This window comes from Cotesia glomerata, linkage group LG4, assembly GCF_020080835.1.
Source record: "Cotesia glomerata isolate CgM1 linkage group LG4, MPM_Cglom_v2.3, whole genome shotgun sequence".
NCBI lineage: Eukaryota > Metazoa > Arthropoda > Insecta > Hymenoptera > Braconidae > Cotesia > Cotesia glomerata.
Window position 1 is genome coordinate 17,766,295 of NC_058161.1, and position 13,638 is coordinate 17,779,932.

General features: G+C 28.0%; 1 protein-coding gene across 9 annotated transcripts in view; it reads left to right on the forward strand.

The window, feature by feature from the left end:
• Positions 1-13,638, forward strand: part of LOC123264090 (fasciclin-1) — a 382,407-nt gene that overhangs the window by 207,198 nt on the left and 161,571 nt on the right. Inside the window, exon 1 of one of the 9 annotated variants that reach the window (XM_044727169.1) lies at positions 10,615-10,619. The exons of the other annotated variants lie outside the window; for them this stretch is intronic. The gene's annotated coding sequence lies outside the window, so the exon portion shown is untranslated. Of the gene's footprint in view, positions 1-10,614; positions 10,620-13,638 lie in introns of those variants that run through there. 9 annotated transcript variants of the gene reach the window in all.

A 13,638-nucleotide genomic window follows, 5' to 3' on the forward strand; every position in this document is an offset into this window, starting at 1 on the left:
GGAACGTACTTGGTGTGCGTCATTGTGTATTTCAATTTTTTTTAATTTTGCAACCGCGCACACTAAATACGTTCCAAACTTTTTTTTTAATTTTTAAATTTGTAACAAAATTTTTTTTAATTTCCGAAAATCATAAACAATCATATCGGTTACTTGGATTTTTTAATTTTTTTATTTTATATATTTTTGTAAAGAAAAATACAAATTTTTTTTTCTTAATAGTCTTATGAACGTGGACTTGGCGCGATTTTTTTACAGTGAAACTGTTTTTGTTCTGATTTAATTTACACGAAATAATTTTTCAGATTATATCCCGTGAAGTTTTACGCGATATAACCAGAAAAATTAATCGATTAAATCGGAGACTTCACTGAGTACAGTCCAAAAATAATTTAGTATATTTTGAAGGATATTGACTATAGTCTTAAATTTTTTTTCACTACAAATACCACGGAGTATACTATACGAGGATGTACAGTGGGTTATTGTTCTTTCCGTGTACTTCAGCTGAGAAAAAAATTTTCTCACCTTGAGAAAATTTTTCTCTTGAATATTTGATACCCATTTTATATTATTTTACCGTGCAATTATACATATTGAATGAAAAAAAAATGATAAAATTTTATTTAATCTTCCCATTTGACATGTTAATCAATAAAAATATTAAATAAAATTTACTTCTATCTTTATATTTAATTTTTTGGAGTAAGAGAGAAATTTTCTCAAGACTAGAAAATTTAGTCCTATCAAGAACTAAATTTTTTGAAGCAAGAGGCTGAATTTTCTCAAAACAACAAGATTTGCTTGACTTAAATAAATTTTCTTGGATCAAGATACGTATTTCTTAAATCAAGAGAATTAATTTTGTGGGAATAAGTGAAATTTCTTGTGTCAAAAAAAAAATTTTTTTTTGCTCAAGAAAATAATTAAAAAGAAAAATATTTTCTTGACTCAAGTGAACCTTTTTTTCTGTGTATACATACATCAGACACACGGACATCCACGGAATAATTTTTTTAAACATTTTTTTATTTATTTAAAAAGCAAAATGTCTTTTAAAAATGTCATGAGTGTTGAAAGTAGTGTTTTTCCATGAGATTTATGTGTAAATATTATTCTACAATTGCGATAGAAAATAAATAGAGAATTTTAGTTAAAAAAATCACTCAATTTTTGTAAGGCGAGAGTAAAGCACTACCTCATCCCCTTCACTTATGAGGCGTGCAATAAGTACTTTTGATAAAGTTGTATGAGGGATGAGAATGTCAGGAGCATTCTCAGGATGCGTGGTAAGATTAGGGGCAAGACATGCTCTGCTTAGGATATTTATTCAATGTTACGAGGGTAAAGTATGTGATGCGGGAGTGGGAAATCAAACAGAGATTGGGATTGTTTTGGGATTGATTGAATTTATATTACGGCTTGTATGTTGCATGTTACTCTTGAGGATTTCAAATCTAATTACGAGTTTTCTTCTTCATGATTAATGATAAATAATAAATGCAGGGGGAAAAAATGTTTTTCGTGATTTAGTATGAAAATAAATTCATTTAAATTTATTTGAATTTGAAATTTATTTATATTTTCAATATTGAAATATTTTAGTGTTCGGAAATGGTTTGAATTAAACGGAAGTTGAATTCATTTGTGGGATTTCAATCGCCGCAGGCTAAAATATAAATTAATGCTCAAGGGGTAAATACAATGATAATAATAATATTGATGATGATAACAATAAAAGCTGCCATGTATAAACGAAATCGTTACTACTTTTATGGTTCTGATGCTCAATTTAGTTAACAATTGATAAATAAATGTTTACACGGAGATAAATTTTTTTTTATTATCGGAGATATGACAGTAATTGTGAGATATTCTATAATTCTTGATATAATTACAGTTTTTTTAATACACAGAACAAAAATTAAAAGAATTTTTACAATTTTTTTATCGTAATTTATCATATACAGAATTTTAGTAATGAATAATACTACACGAAGAGAGAAATGTGGAAATCATTCCTATAATTTTAATGAAATGTTTTCCTATAAAGTCTGTCGTTCTCGAACGAATATTGTGGAAAATAGCTAGGAGCTTGGCGACACCTGGACTTGGAGGTACTCCTCGTCGGAACACCTAGGGGGAGATACGGCTGGGTGTCGAGGTAGTTGACATATCCCGGTATCTCTATATTTGGACAACCGAGCCTCCCTTGGTTGATAGAGGGAACTGGGGACAGTTTAGATAGACCCGCGGACGCGACGCGAAGTCCCCAGTAGGCTGCAAGTAGGTTACGCACTGAAAAAAAAGTTTTTTCTTTATTCACGGCCGAAAGCACGTACTTGCTACTTCTGTTGGGAATCAGAAAGACCGACATTTTGCTCCAAAAAATTAAATATCTTAATAATAAATTTTCATTAATATTTTTATTGACGAACATGTCAAATGGGAAGATCAAATAATATTGAATCATTTTTTTTCATTCATTATTAGTAATTTTTATAATTCTTATAGTTCATGTACTGGTAATAGTTGTGATGAAAAAGAAAATATGCAATAATTAATTAAAAATAGTTGACAAATTACTCGAAATAATTAAAATTCTGATAAAATTAATGATTTTAATGTATTTGAGTAATCAAAAATTAATAAAAATAAGACTATTCAATTGAATTAATTTAATTTTAAAAAGTTACTATTATTTTTGTCTATTTAGATGAAGTCGATGTCCGCCCCCGACCAGCCGCACTCGCTTCGCTCGTGCCGCAAATGTCGGGCGGGCATCGACAACATACTAAGAACATTTAACTGTAACGTTAATTGATTTGTAAGTCAGCGTACTTTCGGCCGAAAATAAAGAAAAATAGTATACACCACACGGGCAGAAAGTTTGAGAGCCCTGAACTGCGCGCCATGATGCCCTCGGCTTCGCCTCGGGCATCATGGCGCACAGTGCAGGAATCTCAAACTTTCTGCCCTTGTAGTGTAATATACTATTTTCCACCTAGAAAATTTTTCCCTCCCGTAAAGAACCTGGTATTCTAGTTATTAAAATACCAAAGTTTTTTTCCCATACTAATAAGTATTCTGATTGCTAAAAAACTCGGTTTCCTTCTCAGCAAAATACCAAAATAAAAAATATGGCTGACTTAACCTCACTCAGTTGACACATATTTAAGTAATGTTTATTTTACTACGAGCCTTTTTTTAATAATATTAAATTAACTACTAATTTTAAAAGTTGTATTTATAATAAAATTACTGGAAAATTTAATTTCTATAAAATGTAGTGATTAGGATGTAATTATAATTACCTTGAATAAAGTTAGTAGCCACTTGATAATTTTTTAATTATATTTAACAAATAAATTTTTTCTGAAAAATTATTTTCAAAAATTGTACTATTAATTTTTTTTAATTTCTACAATTCAATTTTTTTTTCTCATTTTTTTGCCATAATTTATTTGTTAAAAAAATTCTAAAAATTATTAAACTTCTACTATTATTAAACAGCTTGATTTCTATATTTATTTTATTACAGTAAATTTAAATATTGAATACCCATTAAAAACTTACAAATTCTTATTAATGTCAATATTTTTACTAACAAAATTACTATTATGACAATTTATTATAAGATAAGAATGTATTAATAATAAAAAAACTATAAATTTCTGATTAAAACAAGTAATATATTTTTATGAAATAATTTACACAGAGTCAAAACAGAAAATTTGAATTAAAATTTCATTTTTATAAACAATGACGCAATATTATATAATATTTTTCAATTTTTAATGTTAAACTTAAAGGCTTAAAATAAAATAAATCATTATAGCTAATAATAAATTTTAATAAAATAATTTTTTAACTGAAAAACTTTTCGAGTGTAAACAAACACCAGCACTGTGGAATTGGAGGGAAATCAGAGAATTGGTGGCGCCACCACTGCGGTTGCTATGGTAACGCAGCATTAAGTTTTAGCTCTAGAAAAAACTTAGGTATTCTCAGGGGAAAAATACCAGTTTTTTAATATTAAGAAACTTATACTGGATATTAAAATACTCGGATAAAAATATTTTGTATCCTGGGAGGAAAAAAACTTTTTTTTCAGTGCGGCTTGTCAGAAGTATTTGTAAATGTGTATATTAGATTTTGGGGTAAAAGTTAAGATAATACGTATGTTTATTGTTTGTAATATATTGATTATTGTGTATTGAATAGTTGTTTCTTGGTTTGCAATAACGAATTTGAGTTGATTATTATTTTTATGAAATTTGATGAATAAATTAACCTTATATTTGGAATCTGTGTTATTATTTGGTTAATATTAGTTAGTTGTAAGTTTATCTGTGTTGCGTGATCCCCATCCCGACCCTGGACACGGCAAGCTAGAGCACGGGGAAGTCGTGTTCATCACGACGAGGTTTTAAAACCTTCCGTAACGTCACATATTGTAATAGTAATTTTAATCATCCATAGTTCAAACAATGCAATTCGACAGACCGAACAATTATCATCCCTAAATTATATAAATTTGTAAGAGAATTTCCAACTAATTGTAAAACTTTTATTATAATTTGAATATCAATTTACGCTTCCAAATATCGTGCTTTGTATTTTATTCCTTTGAATGAATGTTTTATTAATATTTATTATTTAACATAAATCGAATCAATGGAGAATTTCATTCAATACTTCAATTTAAGCTCTGATTATCACTGTTGTCCAAATGAAACCTCTCATAATAATATAATAACATAAATCGATCTGAACCTCTCATCTCTCCATCGGATATTTTTGATATAAATTAACGAGTTAATTTTTAATAATTTAATCATTCGGGTGTATATAATCTTGATCATTACTAGTTTTAAATAAATTAACCAAGTTTAAGCTTTTAAATTTGGTATGCATGTAAATGAGTACTTTATTGATTGACAAAATTTAAAAATGATCTATTGTTTAGTTTCTTAGAAAAAAACGTTTTAAAAATAACTATTTTAAAAGTCTTATAAGCGGGCTCTTATGGCTGACATACTTTCGTCACGTCTTTTTTTATTTTTTTTTATATTAACCTCCCAATTTTTAAGGAATAAAAAACTATATGCAATAAACTTTAATAAATTTAAAACATGATAACATTCAAACAATATTAAGTTATCGATGTAATTATCTAAATAATTAAAGTTAAATTTTAATTTTTTATCTAGTTTATCGATTGCGATTCATATTACCGAAGATTCGGCAACATCAGAAAAACAGCTGGGAAAAAATAAAGAGATAAAAATTTTGTTAGAAAGAGAGAAAAGATATGAAATTAATTTTCTAAACTTACTTTCAAAATTGATGTTTTTTAAAAAGAACAATTTTAGTTCTTTAATAAATACATAAAATAATTTAAATTATTTATTAACAATAATGACTTATTACATTAAATTCTTTATTCAATGTAATTTGTATATATACCGACTATGAAGGCACAACAACTTGCTGTTGCCAAATTTTTAACTTCCCGCTAATAAAATTGAAAATTTTCAAAAATCGGGAAGTTATTGGTTTTACCCCGTTTTTCGAAAATCGAGTTTTCATCAGATCTCGACGTTTTGAGGTCCTAGGAAGCTTTCCTGACTATTCCCGCGAGGGTGTCACTATGTCTGTATGTATGTATGTGTGTGTGTGTGTGTGTGTGTGTGTGTGTGTGTGTGTGTGTGTGTGGGTGTGTGTGTGTGTAAATATGTAAACCTCTTATAACTTTTGAACGGTTGAACCGATTTCATCGCGGTTGGTGCCATTCGAAAGGGCTTCGCCAAACTTAGATTTCCTGTTAATTTGAACCGATTCGAACAGATAGATTTTGAGAAATTTGGAGAAATCTAAAAAAAAGTAGGAAAAAAAATTTTTTCTGAAGTGGTTTTTTTGGGATAACTTTTAAACGGCTCAACCGATCGATTCCAAAAACCAATCAGCTCTCAACCTTGAAAAACCACGTCGATCACTGCCAATCCGGTCAAAATCGGTTGATTCGTTCGAGAGATATCGTGAACGAAAGAAAACCGAATAAAGTGTTTTTTCAGAGTTACTCCAAAATTTCTAGTTTGACCAATTGAAACTTAGAAATTATTCATAAGGCTTAAAAAACTACGTAGAATGCCGCCAACCGCGTAAAAATCGGTTCATTCATTCAAAAGTTATTGCGGTATGAACATTCAAAAAATAGTGTTCTATGAAACTTCTATCAGACTTTTGAGCTCAAAGAGCTCAAAAGCATAGAAAAGGTATCTTTTTGAGCTCGGAGAGCTTAAAACAACACACAGATTGTACTTTTGAGCTCGAAGAGCTCAAAAAAGCGGCCAGGTATTAACGGAATTAGCGGGAAGTTGCAGGGATGGCCTTTAGGGTCAACCGTTTTCCTAATTTTTTTATTTAACCGTACGAGTCAAAAATAGCGGAGTCATTTTATTACTTATAAAATAAAATATTTATATATTTATTATATTATAAATTAAAATAATGAATTTTAATGAGTATTACAAGAATTGAAAATAAAAAAAAATTTAATCACTATCATTAATTATTTAAGCTTTCTGTATTATTATTAATTTTAACTTCGATTAATTCTATTGATGTGTGTAAAAATTGTTTGAAAACTAAAATCAATCATTTAGTGAATTAAAGTACCATCACAATTTTCGTAAAAAATGTTAAAAGGGAAAAAAAATCTTTAGAATTGCCTGGTGTCGCACTCGACATCGTTCTACCGGTGTATATACTTCACAGAAACTCTTTTGCGTCTTTTATTTTCGACTTTACTTATTCTCATCTGTGTGTACCATTCGCTCGAATAGACTCGAAGCTGCTGGTATAGTACAGAACTTCCCATTCTATTCCCTTTGTTCTTTATCGCAGAGTTCCTGTGCCACGTCTTTGTAACGACAATGTCGGTTTCAGTTCTACTTAATACTCTTCAATATAAAAGAATTGTTTGCAGTAGTAAGCGCCACTCAAAATCGATAGATTATTTAAATAAAAAATTCTTTTTCACAACTTTTCAACGAAATTTTATCACTGACAATTTTTTTAAACTAATAAAAGTTTTTATTTATTTTACATTACAAGAAAATAAAATTTTTTTTAAATGAGCAAAGACACCAAATATTCACGAGGCAGCATAACAATTTTATGTAAAAAAAAATCTAGTAATTTAATTTTATATTCAGTACGTAATTATCAATTTTTTATTTAAAATTAAAAATAATTTAAAAAAAAAATTGGAAAATCCAAAAGTGCATGCCTCATAATCTTATTTTCCACAATAAAATTGATTAAAATAAAATACAAAAAACAAAATAATAAAAAACAGAAAACTCTGATATGGTTTAGTGGCGCTATAATTCTAAGGTAAGGAAAAAAATACTACAATAAAATGTATGTATAGATATACAAATACACAGTCGTATCTTAGTTTTTTATAAATAATAATTAAACGACAGTGAATTGAACGGTCATATTAAATGAGAAAGTCCTTAGTATGTTACTTTAGATGATAAAAAAAAATTATTCCGGTACGATTATTTTTTCGAGCAATTTTCCTGCCACATACACGGATCCATAAACACAGACACACGGACGTTCAGGAAAGATTATTTTAGTAGATTTTATAAAAATCTAACTATTGCAGCCGTCCTCATGGCGCAACTTTTGAAAAATTTAGCCATTTTCTGACTTAGTTTGTCGAGCTGAGTCAGAAAATATATATAATTCAAAAGTTTATATATGTATGTATTTATATATATATATATATATTTATTTATACGATATAACGCGGCTTGTCAGCACGATAGCGTTTTCAATTTATGACCGATTCTTCTCAAACTCAGCATGCTTTATCTATCGATCAAGACCAAGGTTAAGTTCGAAGATGAGCTTAATCGGGCGAGTAATTTGGAAATGACAGGATTTTGAAATTTTGAAAATCGTAAAAATTGATGTTTTTACTACTTCAACTTGATGTAATTACTGGTCGAGACAAGATATTAAAATTCGGTAAAATGCATCGTAAAGCTCTTCTAATAAGCTTCAATTTTAACTACTTAGAAGTGGTAGTAGCCTCAATATTACTCCTTTTAGTGTTCGTTTAATGAAACAGTTTTACTGTTGCAGCCGTTTTAGAATTATTGTCTACATCATAGCTTAATCATGATGTAAATTCAATAATTACGATATTGATCAGTCTTGTGTGTAATGTTTTCGGGTAGGTTGTCAGTAAATATGTCACAAATTAATTCTAACCATTGTTTTCTTCAACTAAAATTTTATCCGGTTGCAACATTCTGATTAACTTGAAAACTGTTGTTTCTAAGCAGTTACTTAAAATTTGGACATTTATAATTCAAATCTTATAATCTGTGCAATTCTTTGGTAAATATTTGAGAAACTTTTTCTTCACAAGATAATTTTTTTTCCAAAATTTGTTGTAAATAGTTTTAAATTTATTATTGAATTTTGTTTTTAATTCATGAATTAAGTTATACATTATCAGTGTTATTATATTATTTTATTAAAAATCAATTTTTTTTATTTGAAAAATCTACTTCCATTTCGGCTGCCGAATGGCCTTTTTAATGTTATTATTTACTATGTTAAACAAAATAATTGTTATTGAAAAATATTTTATGTGCCTGACAGATTATTTGACTTGATATAAGTGCACTCATATTACCTTATTGACACTTTTAAAGATATAAGCTCACCCCGACATTACACTCATCGAGACCTTTCATTTGAGTACCCATATCAATTTTTCATATATTTATATATATGTATAGATGAAAAATATATCAAAATGCATGTGGGTACTCAAATGAAAGCTCTTGATGAGTGTAACATCGAGATGAGCTTATATCTTTAAAAATATCATATGTTGACAAAATACAATATAATTTCTTAACTATTGACATTTTTAAAGATACAAGCTCACCCCGACATTACACTCATCGAGACCTTTCATTTAAGTACCCACATCAATTTTTCATATATTTATATATATGTATAGATGAAAAATATATCAAAAATGCATGTGGGTACTCAAATGAAAGCTTTTGAAGAGTGTAACATCGAGACGAGCTTATATCTTCAAAAATATCATATGTTGACAAAATACAATATAATTTCTCAACTATTGACATTTTTCACGATATAAACTTACCCTGACATTACACTCATCAAGACCTTTCATTTGAGAACCCACATCAATTTTTCATATATTTTATATATTTATATATATGATTATATGAAAAATATATAAAAATGCATGTGGGTACTCTAATGAAAGCTCTTGATGAGTGTAACATCGGGATGAGCTTATATCTTTAAAAACGTCAATAGTTAAGAACTTACAGCGCAATTTAACAAAAGTCATTATTCAATAAAGCAGAATTCTATTTATTTATAGTTCACAAATCACGATAGTCACATACACGGAAAAAAAAGTGTTTTTTATAACAAATTCTTAATTAATAAAAAAATACATACGACACAAAACATCAACAACAAATATAACCTATACGATATTCAGGCACATGCGTGTAGCGCAATCATAATTTACTTCACTGTGATGTGGAATCTACATCACGGTGATACAATATTTGTATCACCTCAAACAAAAACTAACGCCACTCGTACAATCGGATTTTTACATCATTAGTGATGCAATTTTTGAATCATCTTTTTTTTCTGTGTAGTGACTGCAAGGTTGCTAGTTGTTATTGAAGTATATTTTATGTGCCTGACAGATTATTTGACTTGATATAAGTGCACTCATATTATCCTGTAAGCGCGATATAAGTAAAAAAAAATTAATTTTAGTTTCGAGAATACTGCTTTTTTTGACTTGTCGAGAGTAGAGCACTATTTCAACGCTTCGCTTATGAGGCGTGCAATAAACAACTTGCGAATTGTAATCCAAAATTATTTTTTTCTAAATTTAAAAAACTTTTTTTCAACAAGAAAATTACTGATAAGAAATAAAATTGTTTAAAATATGCAACAAATTAATTTCTTGTCATAACTATGTCCATTTTTTTTACCAAGTAATTTTTTCTCTCAGTGTAACTCACGAGCAATGAAAAATTTTTAAATACAGATAAAAAAAATTTTATTTAAAATAAAATTTTTCTGTTTCCGGTTTGTATATATAGATTCAAATGTGAGTCACGAATTCAATAAGAAATTCCTTTAGTACAGTTCTCTATTGCTCTGTCAACCCTATTTTATCGGTACCTTTATATTTTCTTATTTATTATATCGTACAAATATATAAAAATAAAACTCTTGCAGACAAATATTTACTGTACGTTGTTTTTCAACCCAATATTATTGCTTATTTTATATTTTTCATTCCATTTTTATGCCTGCACATCGAAGGAGACTGTAAAACTATCGATAAGAAGTTTGTAAATCAAAAAAAGCATTATTCAGGCACATCCTGAAAAAATTGTTTAAATTTTTAATCAAAATATTAAGATCCAAGTAAATAAAAAGTCGTTTCGATAATTCATACCGTCGATTTCTTTTAAAATAATGTTGACTCGAATTCAGTATCTTCGAATTTATCTGATGTCTCAGCGATATACACACTGTAAAAAAAGCGGTGTTAAAAATGGACTCATTTTAACACCGTTATGTAACACCTGTGTATCAACACCGGTGTAGCGGTGCTCTTTTGCGGTGTTAAAAATCCGGTGTTAAACCGGTGTAATACCAGTGTAAAAGTAAAATAAATTTACACTGTATCGGAGTATGAGTATTACATGGTCCATAAAACACAATTAATATTCAATATTTATCAAAATGGGACAAGTAACATTTATTTAAGAATTTTCAATTTATAAAATAACGCAAAAATCGATTTAATGAATGTTATTTAACAATGACTTTTGTTAAATTGCACTATACTTTCTTAACTATTGACGTTTTTAAAGATATAAGCTCATCCCGATGTTACACTCATCAAGAGCTTTCATTTGAGTACCCACATGCATTTTGATATATTTTTCATATATACATATATATAATATATATAAATATATGAAAAAATGATGTGGGTACTCAAACGAAAGGTCTCAATGAGTGTGATGTCAGGATGAGCTTAAATCTTTAAAAATATCAATAGTTCACAAGATACAAGGTCGTTTCTTAGTTATGTTAAATTGTACTGTACTTTTTTACTATTGACGTTGTTAAAGAAATAAGCTCATCCCGATGTTACACTCATCAAGAGCTTTCATTTGAGTACCCACATGCATTTTGATATATTTTTCATATATACATATATATAATATATACAAATATATAAAAAATTGATATGGGTACTCAAATGAAAGGTCTCGATGAGTGTTAAGTCGGGGTGAGCTTATATCTTTAAAAATGTCAATGGTTCACAAGATGCAAGGTCATTTCTTAATTATGTATCTAGAGATAGAGCATTTTCGAAAGCAGCCTAAATACTTATCAGAATAAATTGACTATCGGTGAGAATGATATGAAAAAGCACAATTCCAAGTCAAGACTTTTCCAACGATACCAAATTTAACCATAAAAACCCATTTTATCATATAAATACACTGGGCACAAAATTTTGCTTATTCTCTTAATAATATAGATTATTTTAACTTCCTAAATTAAATATTAACTTTTTTTAATTATTTATTGTTAATTATTAAACATAAAAAGTTTAATTGTAAAAATTGTGTTTGTTAACATATTATCAACACCGGAAAATTTATAACACCGATTTAACACTGAAAAAAAATATTTACACCGTAAACGGTGTTACTGCTACACCGATTTCGGTGTTGAATTTAACACCGGAATTTTTAACACCGTACACCGCATGGACTCACACCGGTTTTTTTTTTTACAGTGTAGTAATGAATAATGACCCTCCCGCTATTTATATAATTCATTCAAATAAATTAATACTAAGTACTTCATTATTTTGATGATTGATATTTAATTTTATTAAATTGATACATTTGTGGTCAATTAGTGGATATTTGTTATCTATTTACCCCCCACTCAGTTCTTCCATTCCTCTCGAATCAATATATATATATCTATATATATATAGATATATATATGTATATATATATATATATATCCATGTATGTATACTTACATATAATAACAACAAGCTTATTAATTAATATCTCCGATAATTACTCCTTCAATAATCAATACTCGATATTATGCGAATCAAAAAAGACCAATCAAATTATCGTACAAATGCCAAAAGGGCGTATTACGGCAGTTATTAGTATTTTGAGCCAAAATATTTTTATTTTTTTTTTTCATTTTTCGAATGTATACACAGAGAGAAAAATTTCTTAACTGGAGAACAAAATTCTTGGCTCAAGAAAATTTTCGGGTGCCTGAAGGAAGACCGAAGTTGTGTTGGCCGAAGTAAAAATTTTTCTTTAAGGTAGTTTGATCGTCGCATTCCGAAGTCAAATTAATAGATATTTTTTTTTTCTTATTTGCAAGAGATCACTCGAAAAATAGTATAAAATATAAAATTATTTCTAATCAGAATTTCATTGATTAAATTCAATTCATAATTATGGTCAAATAATTATAAAAATATAACTATTAAAATATCAACTGACAAGTACTGGGCTGTCACAAAACAATAACAACTGTTATAGGTTATGTAAAGTCGGTACTCAAAATAGTTGCTCACAGTGTTCATTTATTGTTTAAATTTGCAAATATCACTTCAATATATTAAATTTGCTATAATTTACGTGAACTTTTAATGTATGTTTAATAACAATTTATTTTAATGCAAAAATACTTTATGATTATATTTCAATTTCAAATTTGCCACGCACCGAGAAGTCGCCATTTTTTCCCTAATAAAGATGGGGGAGTAATGTCTCCGACAAACAACAAAGATAGAAACCAATTTTTGATATTAGAAAATTAAATTAAAACTATGTGGTAAATCGTTATCAAATTTTGATAGAATATGTATGAAATATTGTTCTATCTATTGGAAAGTGTTTTTATTGGGTCAAGTTGGCCGATTTTCTATAAATCCTCTATTTCCAGAGTTAATGAACAAGGACACTCATAAGAGACCGTGTATTTTTGAAAAACTTTAATTAATTATATCTCTTAAACGGTGTGGTAAAAAAATCTAATTTTTTTTTTCTATAGATGTATTAAATCATAATCTTTCGAATAAATATAAAAAAAATATGGGGTCAAGTTGAAGTCATTTGGAGCCCAAACTACCTTAAATTCTATTCTTGGTGGAAGTCATTTTTTCTTAATTCAAATTATCATAAATACTTGATACAATAAATTTTTATATTTGATCAAGATTTTCAGATACTTTAGGGAAGCAGTGCCACCTACTTCAGCTGAGAAAAAAATTTTCTCACCTTGAGAAAATTTTTCTCTAGAATATTTGATACCCATTTTATATTATTTTACCGTGCAATTATACATGTTGAATGAAAAAAAAATGATGAAATATTATTTGATCTTCCCATTTGACATGTTAATCAATAAAAATATTAATGAAAATTTATTTCTATCTTTATATTTAATTTTTTGGAGCAAGAGAGAAATTTT